Source organism: Lygodium microphyllum, chromosome 29 (assembly GCF_053477565.2).
Source record: "Lygodium microphyllum isolate KBCC chromosome 29, Lygodium_microphyllum_v1.1.10, whole genome shotgun sequence".
In the NCBI taxonomy this organism is placed as follows: domain Eukaryota; kingdom Viridiplantae; phylum Streptophyta; class Polypodiopsida; order Schizaeales; family Lygodiaceae; genus Lygodium; species Lygodium microphyllum.
This window is the reverse complement of record NC_141163.1, coordinates 89,752,949-89,770,014: the sequence shown is the minus strand read 5'-3', so window position 1 is coordinate 89,770,014 and position 17,066 is coordinate 89,752,949.

Sequence of the window (17,066 nt, the reverse complement as noted above, 5' to 3'; positions counted from 1 at the left end):
TCTGGTGGATTGCACTTGGGATGGCAGGCCTTTAGGGTAAAGTGTCAAGAATTGCGTGGTGGGGAGAGTTGCTCAAGATGCTGCACCGAACACACACAGAATGCACAAGGAGAAGCTCACTCAAGAGACAAGAAGAGAGATGGAGGCCAAAACGTTTTCTTGCTGGTTTTTTCTTCTTCTTTCACACTCTTTACAATGTACACAAAGTATAGATAAGATGCAACATAAAGGAAAGTGGCCTACTAAGTCAAACAATACATAATCGACTACACTAGTCGACTGGCGCTATAACTATGCCAGCTGTAAATAGGTGTAACAACCTGAATATAATAAGTAATGAGTCAGTGGCCATGTGTGAGTCATAATGACCACCGATGTACTAAGTGTAGATGTGTGGACCCATCTAACCAGGCGGTCCATCATCAATGTCCGCATGTGTTGAGCTTGTCATCTCAACACTCCCCCTCAAGCTCAACTGCATCTCGGCAACTCCAAGTAAGCTTCGAAACTTTTGAAGCTTCTCTGTACCCAATGCCTTTGTGAAGATGTCAGCTATCTGATCCTGTGTGTTGACATACACCAAGTCAATCTCACCTGCTAGTACCTTCTCTCTCAGAAAGTGGTAGTGTACCTCAATATGTTTTGTCCTGGCATGGAACACAGGGTTTCTAGCCAACTGTATACTACTCATGTTGTCACAATAAATGACAACTGGATCTTCCACTTGCACATTCAAATCAGCCAATAACTTTTGCAGCCATACTACCTCACATGCTATAACAGCAGCACCTCTATACTCAGCCTCTGTACTCGACAAAGCAACTATAGATTGCTTTTTGCTGCTCCAAGCAACTGCTGCACTACCAAGAGAGAACATGTATCCACTGGTAGATCTTCTATCAGACATACTACCAGCCCAATTTGCATCTATGTATCCAAACACCTGTACATCTGTACCTGCCTCATAGAAAAGTCCATAATGTAATGTGGACTTCACATATCTCAATATGTGTATGACTGCATCCAAATGTGGCTTTCTAGGTACTTGCATAAACCGACTCACAAGACCAACAACGTAGCTCAAGTCTGGCCTTGTAATGGTCATGTAGATCAAACTCCCCACTATCCTCCTAAACATAGTAGGGTCTTCTATCTCATCCCCAACATCAACACTCAACTTTACATTATGCTCCAATGGGACTGAAAGTGGTTTACATGCTGTCATACCATACTTGGACAACATATCCAAGCCATACTGTCTTTGGGACAGCCATATACCATCATTACATCTGATCACCTCAATGCCAAGGAAGTATCTTAGCTCACCTAAATCCTTCATCTCAAACTTCTTCTTCAAAGAATCCTTGACTTCAACAATCCCACTATCACTATCACCTGTAATAATCAAGTCATCCACATAGATGACTATGATGACCAAACCTGCATCTCCCTTTCTCACATAAAGTGAGTGATCAGCATCAGAAACATAAAAGACAATATTGACAAGATACTCTCTGATCTTGTAAGACCATGCTCTAGGTGCTTGCTTGAGCCCATAGAGCGCCTTCTTCAACCTGCACACATACGTGGGATGCTCTAAATCTTCATAACCTACTAGCTGATCCATATACACTTCTTCCTGCAAATCACCATGCAAAAAGGCATTATTCACATCCATTTGTTGCAACCTCCAACCTTTGGCTGCTACCAAAGCAATTACACATCTGACAGTTTCCATCCTAGTAACTGGACTGAAGGTTTCATCATAATCTATGCCATATGTCTGGGCATAGCCCTTTGCAACCAGCCTAGCTTTGTACCTGCTAATAGAACCATCTGCATTGTGCTTAATCTTATAAACCAATTTACATCCACTGGCTTTCTTGCCCTTTGGCAATGATACTAGATCCCAAGTCTTATTGGCCTCTAATGCAGCCATCTCCTCATCCATTTGCTGCATCCCAATGAGTATGAACAATAGCATCCTCAAAACAAGTGGGCTCAACATCCTCAACTAGTTTCACCATATAAGCATAATGGTGAGCTGCATAACCTTCAAAACCAAATCTCTTAACAGGGTATCTCACCCTGCTAGACCTGTGTAACACTGGATCACTCAATGGAGTCTTTGCATTGACGCATGCTCTCTGCACACCTGGAGTCCTCACTGAAGGAATGCCAAGCTCATCATCCAAGCTCTCTGAGCCACTAGAGTCTCCATCAAGAACTGCATCAATGCCATCTGACACTTTATTCTTTCCTTTGTCTTTACCTGTAGTGCTACTAGATGCACATGAAGATGTAGAGGTACTCCTTAGTCTCCCGGACCAAGGACTGCTAGATGATGTCTCTGGTCCACTAAGAGTCCATGATTATTGCTTTTCAGCCTGCACATGAGTGTCATGATCATGATCAGGCCCTATCTGCAGAATAGACAACGCTCTTTGCGTACACCAAATCTCACTGCAATCTGAGATTTTTGCTCGACCCTACTTCTAGTGCCTTCACAGGCACTATCCAAGAGAGAGAGTGGAAGAATGGGAGAGCTTCTTACCCGTGGCTTTCTTGCTCGAACCTTGCTTATTCTCCTTCGCTTCAACCTTTGAAATCATCCTCTCTCAGTGGTGCGGCTCTGATACCATGTCAAGAATTGCGTGGTGGGGGGAGTTGCTCAAGATGCTGCACCGAACACACACAGAATGCACAAGGAGAAGCTCACTCAAGAGACAAGAAGAGAGATGGAGGCCAAAAATTTTTCTTGCTGGTTTTTTCTTCTTCTTCCACACTCTTTACAATGTACACAAAGTATAGATAAGATGCAACATAAAGGAAAGTGGCCTACTAAGTCAAACAATGCATAACCGACTACACTAGTCGACTGGCGCTATAACTATGCCAGCTGTAAATAGGTATAATAACCTGAATATAATAAGTAATGAGTCAGTGGCCATGTGTGAGTCATAATGACCACCGATGTGCTAAGTGTAGACGTGTGGACCCATCTAACCAGGCGGTCCATCATCAATGTCGGCATGTGTTGAGCTTGTCATGCCAACATAAAGCAAAGGCCTAGGAGGACTTCCAGTGTGAAATAAGGGACTCCCATGCCTCAATGAACGATCCTAGCTCATCCCAAGAAGATCGTGAAGAAATGTTTGAAGAGGGTGCCCGTGAGATGGACCACTTCTCTATGCTCAACCATACTCTATGCCAACATGAGACCCGTCATGCTGAATGACATCGAGAGATGGAACAACGCCATAGGGAGATGGAAACCCGCCAAGTTCACCGTCATTACGAGATGATGGCCAAGATGGACTTAGTCATCGAGCACATGGGTGCCCTACTCCCTGCCATTGCACCCCCTCGAATCGACCCAAGGAGCATGTCCCTCCCCGTGAGGCCAATCGCCCTTCCCCCCTTGGAGACTTGGCATAGCCCACAAGGTTTTGGTGGTACCCATGGAGTTCCCCATAGCACTTATGAGACGGGTGAGCCCTCCACTCTACATGATGAACCCCTCCTTCCCTCCCCCATTATGAATCCTTCAAGCCCATCCTTGGGATCACAACTCCCCCATAATGGAAGCTATATGCACACTCATGGGAATGGCCAGCAAGGGCCTAATGCAAATCTTGGGCAGCATGGAATGCAAGGGGTACATAGGCAGCATGCATATGGCAATGGGCAGCATGCACATGGTAATGGGCAACATGCACATAGCAATGGGCAGCATGCACATGACAATTTTGGGTAGCATGGTCATTTTGGACAGCAAGGCAATGTGCAGTTTGGTTCTCATGTAATGCATGGGCAGCATGGCCCCTGTGGAAATTTTGGACAGCCAAGGTTTGGACAGCAAGACATGTATGGGCAGCACAACATACTTGGGCAGCATGTAGCACATGGCATACATGGACAGCAAGGCCCAAACGAGCTGCGTGACAAGATTGTGTTTACTAAGTTTAATGGGCAGTCCTCATCCACGGCTGAATTAGAGGAATGGACCTCTAAATTAGAAGCCTATTTTCTCATTTACCCCTGTACCGATGAAACAAATATTATTTTTGCCTCCCTTCATTTGGAAGGTTTTGCCCACACATGGTGGAGATTTATTCAATGAGAAAATCAACAGTTTCATGATTGGGAAGATTTCAAGATGCATATGATCCAAGTTTTTGTCTCCCCGGTAGAGAAAGAACGTTTGGCTAGGCAATGGTATCACTTTGATAAATGAAATCTCACTATGAGGGAGTATACCAACAAATTTATGAACCTATCCATGTATGTTGAGACACTCAGTGATGAGGCCAAATTGAATAAATACATTTATGGTCTAGATGCGCGCGCATCTTTCAACTGATGTAATGGCACAAAATCCAGCCACCTTGTTTGCAGCCATTGAATTGGCTGAATGATATGGTTGGAAATACAGTCGCAATGAGGGCACACAACCCATTGCAGGATAGCAAAGATACCCTATTAGGAAATAATGTAGGCAATGGTAGCCCCAAAATCCACACTTATCCCACTTTTAGTGCTAAAAGGAAATATGGCAGTTTTGGGACAACACCCCCCTCCAAAAGTGACCCAAAGTATGTTGAAAATAAGACGCAGAATGGCTTCAGTCCTAATAGTCAAAAATTCATTCCTCCTGAAGTTGTCAAGGATCGCAAGGCTAAAGGCCTGTGCTTTAAATGTGGGGATAAGTACACGACTGATCATGCATCCAAATGCCCCTTTAAGAACGCCATTATCAAGTTTAATAGCATGTATGTGCTAGAAGATAGCGACAAGTTGGAAGAGGACTTGCATGACAACTCTCCCATGATGATACTTGCTAAAAATTCTGAATATGAAGAGGATCTTGACACCGATTAGTTTTATGACTCACCGGACGGGTTCACTTTTGACCCTAGTGGCTGCCCCATGGATGACATGCTTGGGAATGACCCTTTGTACCCCACATTTACCACTATATCAGCTTGCTTGATCTCCATGGATGCATGGATCGGCTCTAGGAGCCCGAACACCCTACGGGTACATGGTAACATTGATGGCAAGAATGTATACATTCTCATAGATAGGGGTAGCACACAGAGTTTTGTGAATAAATCAACTCTTGGCCATTTGACATGTATTCCTACTGAATTATAGCAACCTCTTAGGGTTCAAGTGGCCAATGGAAATGAGGAAATAAGCTCCCATGTATGCACACAAGTGTCTCTTATGCTGGCCAAAAATTATACAGCAAAGGTGGACTTAATTACCCTTGATATGGGCCCCGTGGATGTTGTTTTAGGTTGTGATTGGCTGCAACAGTTGGAAACAAACTCTATGGACTTCTCTCAATTGTATATGGAGTTTTTAATGCATGAGCAGCTTGTACATTTGGAGGGCATCAAAGAAATTACAGATTTTCAGCTTATAATGGCAAGACAACTCAAAAAGGAATTCAAGAAACGCTCCCAGATCTTTGTCTTGCATTTGCATAAGGATAATGATGACTAGCACACCTTGGGGAAGCAAAATGCAGAACTAAAAGCACTTTTGGCTGAATATGAGGACCTATTTCAGCCTCTCACCACTCTTCCACCTCAGAATTGGTGGATCAATCCTAAACTTTATTGCTTTAGGGTTAGGTAAATTCAATTAATCTTCATTTTTCCTTGCGAACGAACTCATGCCAAATAACAATCTTTTCCTTGCTAAGATATGCAGTTAGCAATGATAACTTCCTAGAGTTCAAGCAACATAAGAAACCTTTCATGAATTTCATCTTCTATGATGATTCGTTGCAAAAAAAAGGAATAGGGGTTAATGGTGCAAGATGCAGTTTTTTTTATACCTTCAAGATCTAACCGAAATATACTACTATAGTAGGTAGATAATCTTGCTCATAATTCGTTTCAATGCATGATGCTATTTGAAGAAAACTATGTTTTATACATTATCATTTTTTGCATGTTCAGTTAAACTAAACTCCTTCATCATAAATAACTAGATCAAAATATATCTTATCCCTAACAATTCATCTTTGCATGATTGAATTAAAATCGATATAAACTAAGAAGGAAAAACCTGGTTTTCGGTTGAGATATCCACATGGATACCGGGAGATGACCCTCCCGTAGCTACTTCTTGGACTTTCTTAGGCGGCATTGCAGTTGTAATCCTTCGGATGTGAAGGCAGCTTTTACTCTCCTTTTTGGATTTCCACAGTCTCTCTTTCGAGGCAAGGAGCAGTTCAAAGGATTGACCATGAGAAGGGATAATAAGACCTTTAAGGTCTTAGCTTCTTCGAAGAGGGAAAGGTTTATAAAGCCTAAGAAGGCCCTATAGGGTACATACACGGCAAAAAGGTTATGGGTGAGTATGGCTTCGCAACCATATGAACCTTGGGAGAACTTTGGGCTTGGGGTAAAAGGTATAGGAAAGGGAATTTTTAGAGTAGTTAAGGTTTCTGGGATTTTAACCCGGAGTGATAGGGGAAAGGTAAAGGGTGAAGGCTTATAGCACGGGGGAGAGGGAAAAGGGTGTGTAAGGAAAAGGGGACACAGGGTTAGAAAGGGGCTTAGGGGGTGTGTTAAGAAAAAGGAATATGAGGGGGGTGAAACACGGGGTTTCAACACAAGAAGGGACTTATAGATTTAGGCACGGTGGGGGATTTGTGGGTTATGAGGCCGAGGGGTGTGGGGGTTTAATGGCCCCACGAGCGGGGTGAAAGGATTTCCAAGGGGGTAAAACTAGGAGGGGGTGAAAGGGTAAGGGAAGGGTATAGGAAGGGGGCTTGAGGGTTTTAAAAACTCGCAGGGGGGGTGAAAAGGTTCTAAGAAAAACCGGGGAGGGGGGTCAGTTTAGTGTAAAAAGGGATATGGGGGGTCTTAGGAGGGAATTCATGGGGGGTAGTCCTAAGCCATAGGAAAGGGGCTTAGGAGACCCAATCAAGGCTTTTGAAAAGTTAAAGAGCCACATGGACGTTGACGGCAGGCAAGAGGTAGATGGAACCGGCGTTTCAGGATGACATACGGCTTCAGGCGGCGGTGCAGCGCGGAGTCCCCACGGTGGCATCGACCAGCCCCTCCTTCCTTCACGACTGTCTGACAATCATGACTCCTTCTACAGCAGCGGGGCCTAACGGCTCCACGGTAGCCCTCTTATGGTATCAGCCATGCTCTCAATCTCTCCCTTCCTCATGTTTTACACAAAGAGCCTCCTTCTTTCCCTCTATGCAGTTGGATGGCGTCCCCATTAGGTTCTCACAACAGTGCCTTTGTCTCCTTACCCAGATCGCAGCACGATTTAAATAGGTGAGGGAAGGGGGGTCTTCCCTCCCCTGCGTGGCGTCACGCATGCCCTACTTTCTCCTCCAAGCTCCAACGAGGAGCTTAATCACACTTCCTATTCCCCTCCCCCTCCAGCACGACAATCGACTGGGGGGAATAATAAATTTAAAAGAAAATTCATTTAGTTAATTCAATTATCCTTTATAGAGGCGGTTCACGCGTGAAGTTCGGAATCTTACACAAGGCCTTCAACCTACAGTATTAATTATTTTTCCATCTTTAGTTTCTTGAGCAAAACAATACAAGCAGTGCTCCTAAACTGTACAAACACAATCAAATCTAGTGGTCATTTTATTTGACCAATTGTTAAGGAGTGAATCCTGAAAAAAAAAAGAAAAGAAAAGAAAAGAAAAGAAAAGAAAAATAAAAGAAAGAGAAAAAGAAATGAATGGAAAAATAAGAAGCACCCACGATCACAGCACATCACCTAGGGGTCCTCAAATTAGGTACGTCTGGTGACCTTGGTCGACCGGCTTCGTCCCTAGTCCCCTAGCCCCTTACAATCACCCACAATGGTTCAGGGCACATCAAGGGTAGGACATACCTGGGGAGCTTGTCTCGCCTAGGGTTAGACCTGTCACCCTGACCCACCTACACAATTTTCTTTTGCACTTTGCCTTAGTACCATTGCAATCAGTGGTGATAAGCACCGCACGATTGGCCATGAAAAGTACACCGTACTCATCAAGCAAGTCCAATAGTTTCCAGCTACTAAAAGTGCAGTGTCCTGGTATTCCATTATGCTACATCGTGCAGTCACAATGCAAAGGATGTCTCATCTACCTTCACGCGTACTCCTTCTCCACATGGACAACTTTGCTTCATCCATGAATTGTTATGAGAAACTAGCCCACGGTCTTCTAACTATGTAATATCTAAGTATGCACGAGCACTCACATAATATTTGCACCGAAGTATATCCATAGTTTGGGTCCTCAAGTGCAGGACAATACTCTAGGCTTGCTTAGAGTTCGACATGTCTCCCCAACTAATCAAAATATGTCTTGTGCATGATGAGAAGCCTAGCACTACCCCTTAAGGAGAGACCACATGTGAGGTTTTCCAATTGCAGGTATAAGGTGTTGTTCGCTCTTCATCAACACTTAACTTTGATACTTGTCCCTTACCATCCAACAAGCCCGCAAAGAATCATCATGTGCAGAATCCCCAACAAACCAACAGGTCCCCCAGGACCTTCTGCCACACCACCACCAACACTCCTCCATGGAAACCACATGCGTCCTTGTCACCCACGTCTTTGGTGCATGCTACAGCCTGCTACCTACGACGGTGAGTGCCATGGGACTGGCACTCGTCTAAGAGGGCGGTAATGTTAACCCCAACACAAAGAAAGCAAAAGGAAGTGGAAAAGACACAGGGCAAAGGCGGAAAAAAGGTAGCCCTACTGAAGAAAGAAAAGGAGAAAAGGCCAAAAGCGCAAGGACAACCTTAAAAGTCCAAGGCAAAGGCAAAAGGGGAAATGCGCATTTTAAAATAAAAAGGCGCACCCTGAAGAGCGCCGGGCTCTCACTCGTGCAATTTGTAAATGTAGATGGGCGGTGGAAAGGAAGCTAGAAAGATAGAAGGACAATGGGAAAAAGGGCCAAGGCTACGGCCGGCCATGTAAAAAGGGGAAAAGGGGATGACCACCCAAAAGGGATTTAGGGTTTTGTATATAAAGTTGAAAAGTGAATGAGAAGCTCATTCTTGTGTGTGGCCAAAAGTAGCTTTCTTCTTCTTCTTCTTCTTCTTGTTCTTGCTTGCTTGAGCTTGTGCTTGAGAGAGGGAGTGTGAGAGTGTGAGGGAGTGAGTGTGTGAGGGTGAGGGACCGAGGAGGAGAAGCTCTCTATCATCTCCTCTCTTCTTCTCTTCTCTTCTCTTCTCTTGTCTTGCTCTCGGCAATGGAGCTTGGAGCGTGGAGCTTGAGGATGGAGCTTGCTTGAAGCTTGCAGTTGGATCGTGGAGCTACCGGAGTGCGCGGGAGAGGAGGTAACTCGAACGGCATCAAGGTAAGCTCACTACACCCGTAGATATGGATGGCGCGTCAGCTATGCGAGAGGTAGCCATTAGTGCTCGGCTTGGAACGCTTGAAACAATAAGCGGTCTGTGGGTCTTGGCGGTTGAGTGAAAGCTCCCACAACTGCTCTAAAGCCTAATCTATGCGTTTATAGTTTTATAATTTTGTAGTCCAACGTTTCCCTTTTTAGAAACTCCACAGAGGGAGAACCCATACACTTTGGCAATAAATACCACGATAATAACATACATGGGAGACAGCCTCTCGGTAGAAACACCGCGGCCCCACTGTAGCTCTCCTACATCGCAGGGATTAGCCCCTTGATGCGCTACTCAACATATAAAATAAATGAACAAACTCCACTCTTTCATTTCGAATCCAGGAGATACCATGTGTCCTTACCAAATAATCCCCCAAGAAACGAATGTCTATCCTATGGCTTAGGATGTCTTTCCACACTCAAACGTGGGTCATTGTCATTGAAAACAAGTGCTATGCATCCAGGCCTTTTATTCCGATACCATGGTTTCCTGCACATGCAAAGTTGAATGATCCTAAAGTTCTCAAATATAATTTTCAAATCAGACACGTGCTTGTGCACAACCAGGCTTTCAAATGCTTATTCCCTAACCCATTGCGGCAATGAAAGAATAGCACCGAGACCACACTCGTGCTATTATCCTCTTAATTAACATACAAAACCCTATGTCATGATATGCGTCAGAAAATCAGCAACAATCAGCATGCAAATCACACCATTCAAACATCCCAACCCCCTACGTTTAGGTATTGCTTTCGTTGCACAGGTGTAGAGGTTCATTTTGTCATGTTTTGATGTATAGAAAGTAATAAATCACAAACTTTGACAAGGAGATAGGGAAAAATGAGGCTAAACCTCATGCTTTGCCACTACCACACATCCACAAACAATCATTATATTTTTCCAAGAGGTATTTCGATTTTTCTCCTTATTTTTTCCATTTTATTGATTTATTTGGCAATAAACTATATTATTTTCTGATTTTTCCTATTTCAATCACTTCAGAATACTAACATTCAATTTATCTTCTATTTTCTCCCCCATGGGAACACCTTTCACCCACCCGAAATGGAAAAACTACCATTTTACCGCTTAAAACCCGCATTTTGGGTTTATGGGAATTAAAGCATGTAAATCATTGCAAAATCAAAATTTTCCGATACACAGTAATTAATCATAATGCAAACAGCACACAAACAAATTTTCATCCAATAACATAATTATCATCATAAACTATAAGAAATCCTTAATTTTCTTCATAAAAATGATCATACCGTGTTTTTACGTAACCCCAGGCACCTTGAATGACTGCATAAGCAGCAGATGGAGCCTCCATTGCTCTCAATCCAATGTTATACTTTAATCTTTAGCATCTCCATCAATCTCCATCATTATTTCCTTCATTCTCCCTCCCGGTTTCTTCATCAAGATGGTACATATGAACAACCCACAGGGAAGAGAGAGAGGGAGGAGAGAGAAAGACTCGAATCTGATCTCTTCATCCAGACATCCATTCCTCGCGCGAAGACTAGCGATATGATCAGCCAAGAGGGACAAGTTTAGCCCCAATGTCAGTTGCATGGGTTCTTCACAGCCAGGAATCATGATCATTAGAGGGGAGGGTGCATTTTTTGGCGCGTCTTCACGCCATCATCCTCACATTTTTTCCACACTTCCATCTTCCAAATTGAGAGAGGGGGGTTAAAATTCCCAAAGGGCACCCCCCCTTTGGTCCTCAAAGTTGTCCACCTCTTCAAATCTTATCCATTTTGTGGCCTCTTTCTCGTCCGGACTCCAGTTCGAGCTCTGAAAAATCCTGCGCGTCCGTCTCGACATCTTGCACTGACTGGCAGCTCTTGGCAAACCATGCGGCAGTCGAAAAAATTATAAAAAATCCACAAGTGTCGCTTGAGCGCCTTTTAAAAGTTATCTTTCACTTGGTGCTTAAAATCGTCCTAGTTGCAGCCACCGCCTTCTATGTTAAATATTTTTCCTCTAAATTCTTGATTTTTTTGCAAATTTTAGGCACATCCCGGGCTCAAAACTCCACTCTCATTGGTGACCACGGGATAGGGCGACTTAGCCCGTCGAATCCCATAACAGATCTGCACAAAAAAACCAAAGGAAGCATCAAGCTTATACAAAATAGATACATACTAAAACACAGCACAATGCTCACCCTACCCCCTGACAAACCCAAGGCATGAAATCCACCAGGAGTAGGCCTAGCATAATCTGATAAAAGGACTGAAGCCAGTCACTAACCGATTGCTCCAACATAGCCAAACTAAAAAGAACTATCCAAGAGGTCACCCTAAGTGGTGGTCTGAACTACCTACCTAACTAAGGACAACACAACCAAGAGCTTCTACTAGGCGAGGACTCCTATAGCCTGATCATAAAGTATTGTCTTTTAGCACATTTCTTCTTTCAATTTTTTATTCCCCCATACACAGACATGTAAAAAGGAGGGAGCTGAGCGTAGTGACCTAAGGAGAACAGGGCTTCGGCCTCAGGTCCTGTCTCGGTACCCAAGAACCTATCAAGCCCTCGCAAAGCGACACTTAATCCTTTTCTAACGCTCACTTTTATTTTCGCTCCAACATTCCTTACTTTCTTCTTTTCCAGCAAGACGCCACCCCTAGGAAGACAGGGCATCGGCCCCGGGTCTGAGTCATCCCCGAGAACCTACCAGGCCTTTGCAAGGCGATGATCAACTGCTTATAAATTTTCCTTTCTTTTCTTTTCTATTTTTATAGGGGTTAGAACCCCTTTTTGCACACCTTTGTATATATTTATTATCTTTGAGATATTCAAGGTTTTGCTTCTCCTCTCGATCATCATCATTATTTTTCCTTCCGGTAGATTTCTCTAACTCCCTCACAATGAACAAGAAATCCTAGAATGGCTGCCTAGCAGGCTAGCAGAATAGGTTCACTAGAAATGCCTTCTAAAACAGGTCTTTCGGTGCCTGGCAATGTCTTTATAGGAGGCAATGACTACTCAGACCTCCCTTAGACAAACCTAACCTAAACCTGGGATTTCATGCCTTGGACTCCGGCCCCCAACAAGAAAAGAAAATCCCCTATAAGTACACAGACACGTGTAGCATAAAAAACACGGTACTCAAAAAGGAGAAATATCACCTGGATAGGGCCACGAGAAGCTTCCGTGTGACATAGGCTCCTTCCAAGCTCTTCTTTGAACCTGTCTAGCACAATACTGAAACAAAAACCATTAACTGCACCTGTACTAAACAGACAACTGGCCCTCTTGGCCTATTGGAATAAAGCCTTTCACTAAAAAGCTGTTCGGCCCTCTTGGCCTGACGAAATCAAACAGAATAGCACCTACACATCCCTCCCCGAAATAGTACATATATACAATAATATGCTCCTTTCCAAGGAGAAAAAATAGGCCTCGCAGCCCTAAGCTAAATGCATAAGATTATGACCCATCCCTCCTGCATATATAGCAAGAGGCGTACGCATAATATGTTGTCTAATCAGCCTATGGGTCCAGGATAACAACGTTAGATTGGTCTCGGCTACTCTTTGCATCACCCATATCAACCATCGCCTACCATATATTGCATGCTATGATAACATTCCCCATAAGCAACCAGGTTCTGTCTTATTATTGATAGCAATATCCAAACTAGGACCATAGTTGAAGAAAACGTCTTCTTCATAAGCAAGATTTGCCAGTGAATCTGCAAACTGATTCCAATAACGTGGAAATAGCTGAAGAGATACTCTATCAAACTCCTCCAGTAGGTCATCACAGTTCGATGATACACAAAAATGATGGGATTTCGCATTGTGTATGTCCCATCTAGCTGATTCAAGAACAACAGGGAGTCTCCTTTTACTAACAACCGCCGAATACCACCTTGTTTGGCAATATGCAGTCCCATAATCAAGGCTTTATACTCTGCCATATTGTTAGTGAATCCTACCCCGAGATAAGTATCTAACTTCATCGTAACTCTACGTCGGGGATCTCGAATTACTACTCCAACACTCCCTTTTTTTATTAGGGCCCCTGGACGCCCTGTCAAAATATAATGTGTATGTCCACAATGGGTTTACACAACTTGCCATCACGAACTCCTCTATTCGTAATTATGATAGTCAAATTTTAATATGTTTAGAGGATGAATTGACGGCTCCATCCCACCTTCTTCATTAAAATCAACAGGGATACTTGTCAACCTTCATAAGCAGTGATGGCAGAAGACTTTGATCTCCCACACAAAGGTTCCGTCTTCTTGCTCAATCACTTTGTATCCTTTGCTCCACCAGATAAGTTTCCCCTGATGGTATCTCTGCTCCAGATATGGGTGCTCCAAATAAGGAATTAACCGCCCCATCAACCAGCTTTAAGCTCTTTTGCAGGTCTCAAATCAGCCCCAGCATGGACCTACAATGCATTTTTCCATATTAGCATACTTAGAAATAATAAGGTTTAATCTTATTAAGATTAACCTTATTTTTAAATTCTACTCCCTGCAGATCAGCTAGTAGAGCCGTAGACCTATTTTTCCCTAGCACGACAGTCTTGTAGGGGCCATCCCATCTAGGTTTCAGCTTCCCTGGAAATAGTTCCCTACGCGCATCGTAATACAGAACTAATTGCCCATTTTTAAAGGTATACTTCTTTGCTTTAAGGTTATGCAATTGCTTTATCCGATGTTTAGCTACCTCCTGGTGTAATAAGCCCTGCAATTTCAGCTCATCCAGGTAGGCTATTGTCATGAAACGTTCAAAGAGTGCATCCTCGTCTCCCAAAGAGTGGTTAATTGCAAACCGTATGGTTGGCAACTCAATCTCGAGGGGTAACACACACTCTTCCCCATAAACTAATTTAAATGGAGTATGGCCGGTAGCTCGCTTGAACGTTGTATTGTACGCCCATACTGCCACATACAACTTCATGTCCTAGTCTCGTTTCTTCTCAGAGACTATTTTAGACAAGATGCCCACAAGCTGCTTATTAGTTTTTTCGACTTGCCCGTTGGCTTGCAGATTATAAGGGGTCGTTTTATTATGCTTGATTTGCCATGCTTCAGTCAGGCTTTTGATCACTTTATTCAAAAAGTGCGTTCCACGGTCCGACACTAGTTCCTTTGGTGGACCGAAACGACAGATTATCTGATCTAAAAGAAAACTTGCAATCTCTTTTGCATTGTCTTGCCTTGTCGCCTGCGCTTTTGACCATTTTGTAAAATAATCAATTGCTACTATAATGTACCTCATAATAGGCATAAGTGGGTGTTTCCTATTCTCTCTACTGTAATGTCTTTGACATGTATCACATCTCTTAACTACTCAAAGGAATCTTGGAAGATGGATGACCACCAATATCTAGCTCTTAAAGCTTTCTATGTCGTCAACCGTCCAACAAAGTACCCTCCACATGCAGAGTCATGGCACTCTTCCAAGATAAAAGGAACCTCGTCAGGCATCACACATCGGCAATAGATATCATCAACACCCTGTAGATATAGTGTTCCTGCGATCAAGGAAAACTTCAAAGCCCGTTGTTTGATTTTTCTATTTTCTGATTTTGATAAACCAGCTCCAGTCTCTCCTGTTGATAGATAATGCGTGATAGCAGCATACCAAGATGGAATAGAAGTTGTATCGATTTTAAACATTTCTTCAATATCACTTCCTTCAGCCATAATCTCTTTCGGCTCCTCGAAATCCACAAGGCATTCCACAATACCATGCAACCTCGGTGGCTTACTCTTAATCTCATAATCGAACTCCTGTAAAGTAATTAACCACTTTGCCAAACGATCAGGCGGTTGCAGCTTGTTCATATGGTGTGCAGATCGGTCGCTGTATGCTCACGTAGTGAATCCCGGAAGGTCCCCAAGAACAATGAACTCTACCTTTTTGCACAAATTACAATGTAAAAAGCATGAACGACAAGAGCAAGAGACCAATTGGGTTCAATCTCCCCCCATGCCTTGTGTGAGCGCTTCACAAAGCATGTATTTTATGTATATTTCCATCTTCATGCTCAATAATAGCCCAATTTACAAAAATATGACAAGCTTTTAGCTTTTGAGTTTGCTTTTACAAAAATAGAAAATAAAGCTAATGGACGGTGCCCATAGAGTCTGGCACGCCCAACATAAAGTCCCAAATAGAAATAACATATCCGTGCGCATAGGCGCATACAAAATAATAATCAATAATCGATGCCTCAATAGACATAACAAAATATAGGCGTGGCGCCTATCAAAATATAATCCATAGGTCAAATACTCGCTAGAGTCCAATGCTTTCCTCCGCCACTACTGCTATCTCTATACATCAACTGAAGCATTCACAATCGTTAGTGAAATAATACAATTAAACCGACAAAAGTGAATACCTAGCAGTCTTCAGCTACATAAATAAATCAACTGGTTAGAAATAAATCCTAACCTTAATTTATTACGAGTGCACACTCTAAACTCATAAACGTTTATTAATTTAATATGCATTTTGCGGAATCACCCACTATGGGATCACCCATGTACACACTAAATTAATGAAATGCCCGAAAAGGACAGGCATGCCCATCAACTTCTCCCACAAAGAATCCACTTTGTGTATGAGCGCCAGTCATCAAAGTTTACGGAATCCACCATAAAACCTCACGGAATCCACCGTGGAATATGCCTCCTGGCATCATACCCCCGGGGTGGGATAGCAATTGACCTCAATTGCTATTAGCTCAATGCGGAGCTAACAGAGTGGGGAAAGCATTTAAGTCTCTAGCGTGCATCCATTGTGCTTCCTCTACAGGATGGTTCTTAAATTTAACTAGATATCTAGAATACCTTCGGCCAGTTCTAGTGGTCATAAAGTCAGTGTCTATAATAGCTTCTGGTTCAAGTATTTCAGTCTCTTCATCTAATAAAGGTGGGTTTTCATAAACAGGGTGGACGGGTAATTGGCCTCTAAATGGTCTCAATAAACTAATGTGAAATGTATTGTGAATTTTCCAATGAGATGGTAATTCTAACTTGAATGCATTATCATTAATTTTATGAATGATTCTAAATGGTCCATAGAATCTAGGAGCTAATTTGACAACTGGATGTCTATCTACACTTTGCAGTCTACGTTTTTCTATTCTCAGCCAAACATAATCATCAAATTTGAAATTCATGGCTTGTCTTTTCTTGTTGGCTTGTTTGGTATATGATTGCTGGGCTTTAGCAATCATATCTTTAACCTCATCAAAAATACTGTTATGCATACTAGCAATATCATCAGCACTCTGAATTCTATTAGACAAAGATGCAACAGGTGTAGATAATCTATATCCATAAATGACTTCAAACGGTGCTTTCTTTGTAGATGTGTGCGGTGTATTGTTATATGCAAACTGTAATAAATGCAAATGAGTGTCCCATGTCTGAGATTTAGAGATAATATATGCACGTAAAAGATCTAGAATAGTGCTGTTTGTGGCTTCTATTTGTCCATTTGTTTCTGGATGAAATGCATATGAGAAATCAATCTTTGTGCCTAGATTAGCAAACAGTGTAATCCAAAAATTGTTACAAAATCTAGAATCACGATCTGAAATGATAACTTTGGGCAATCCATGGTTAGTAAAAACAGTTTTCAAAAACAATTGTGCTGCTTGTGATGCTGTT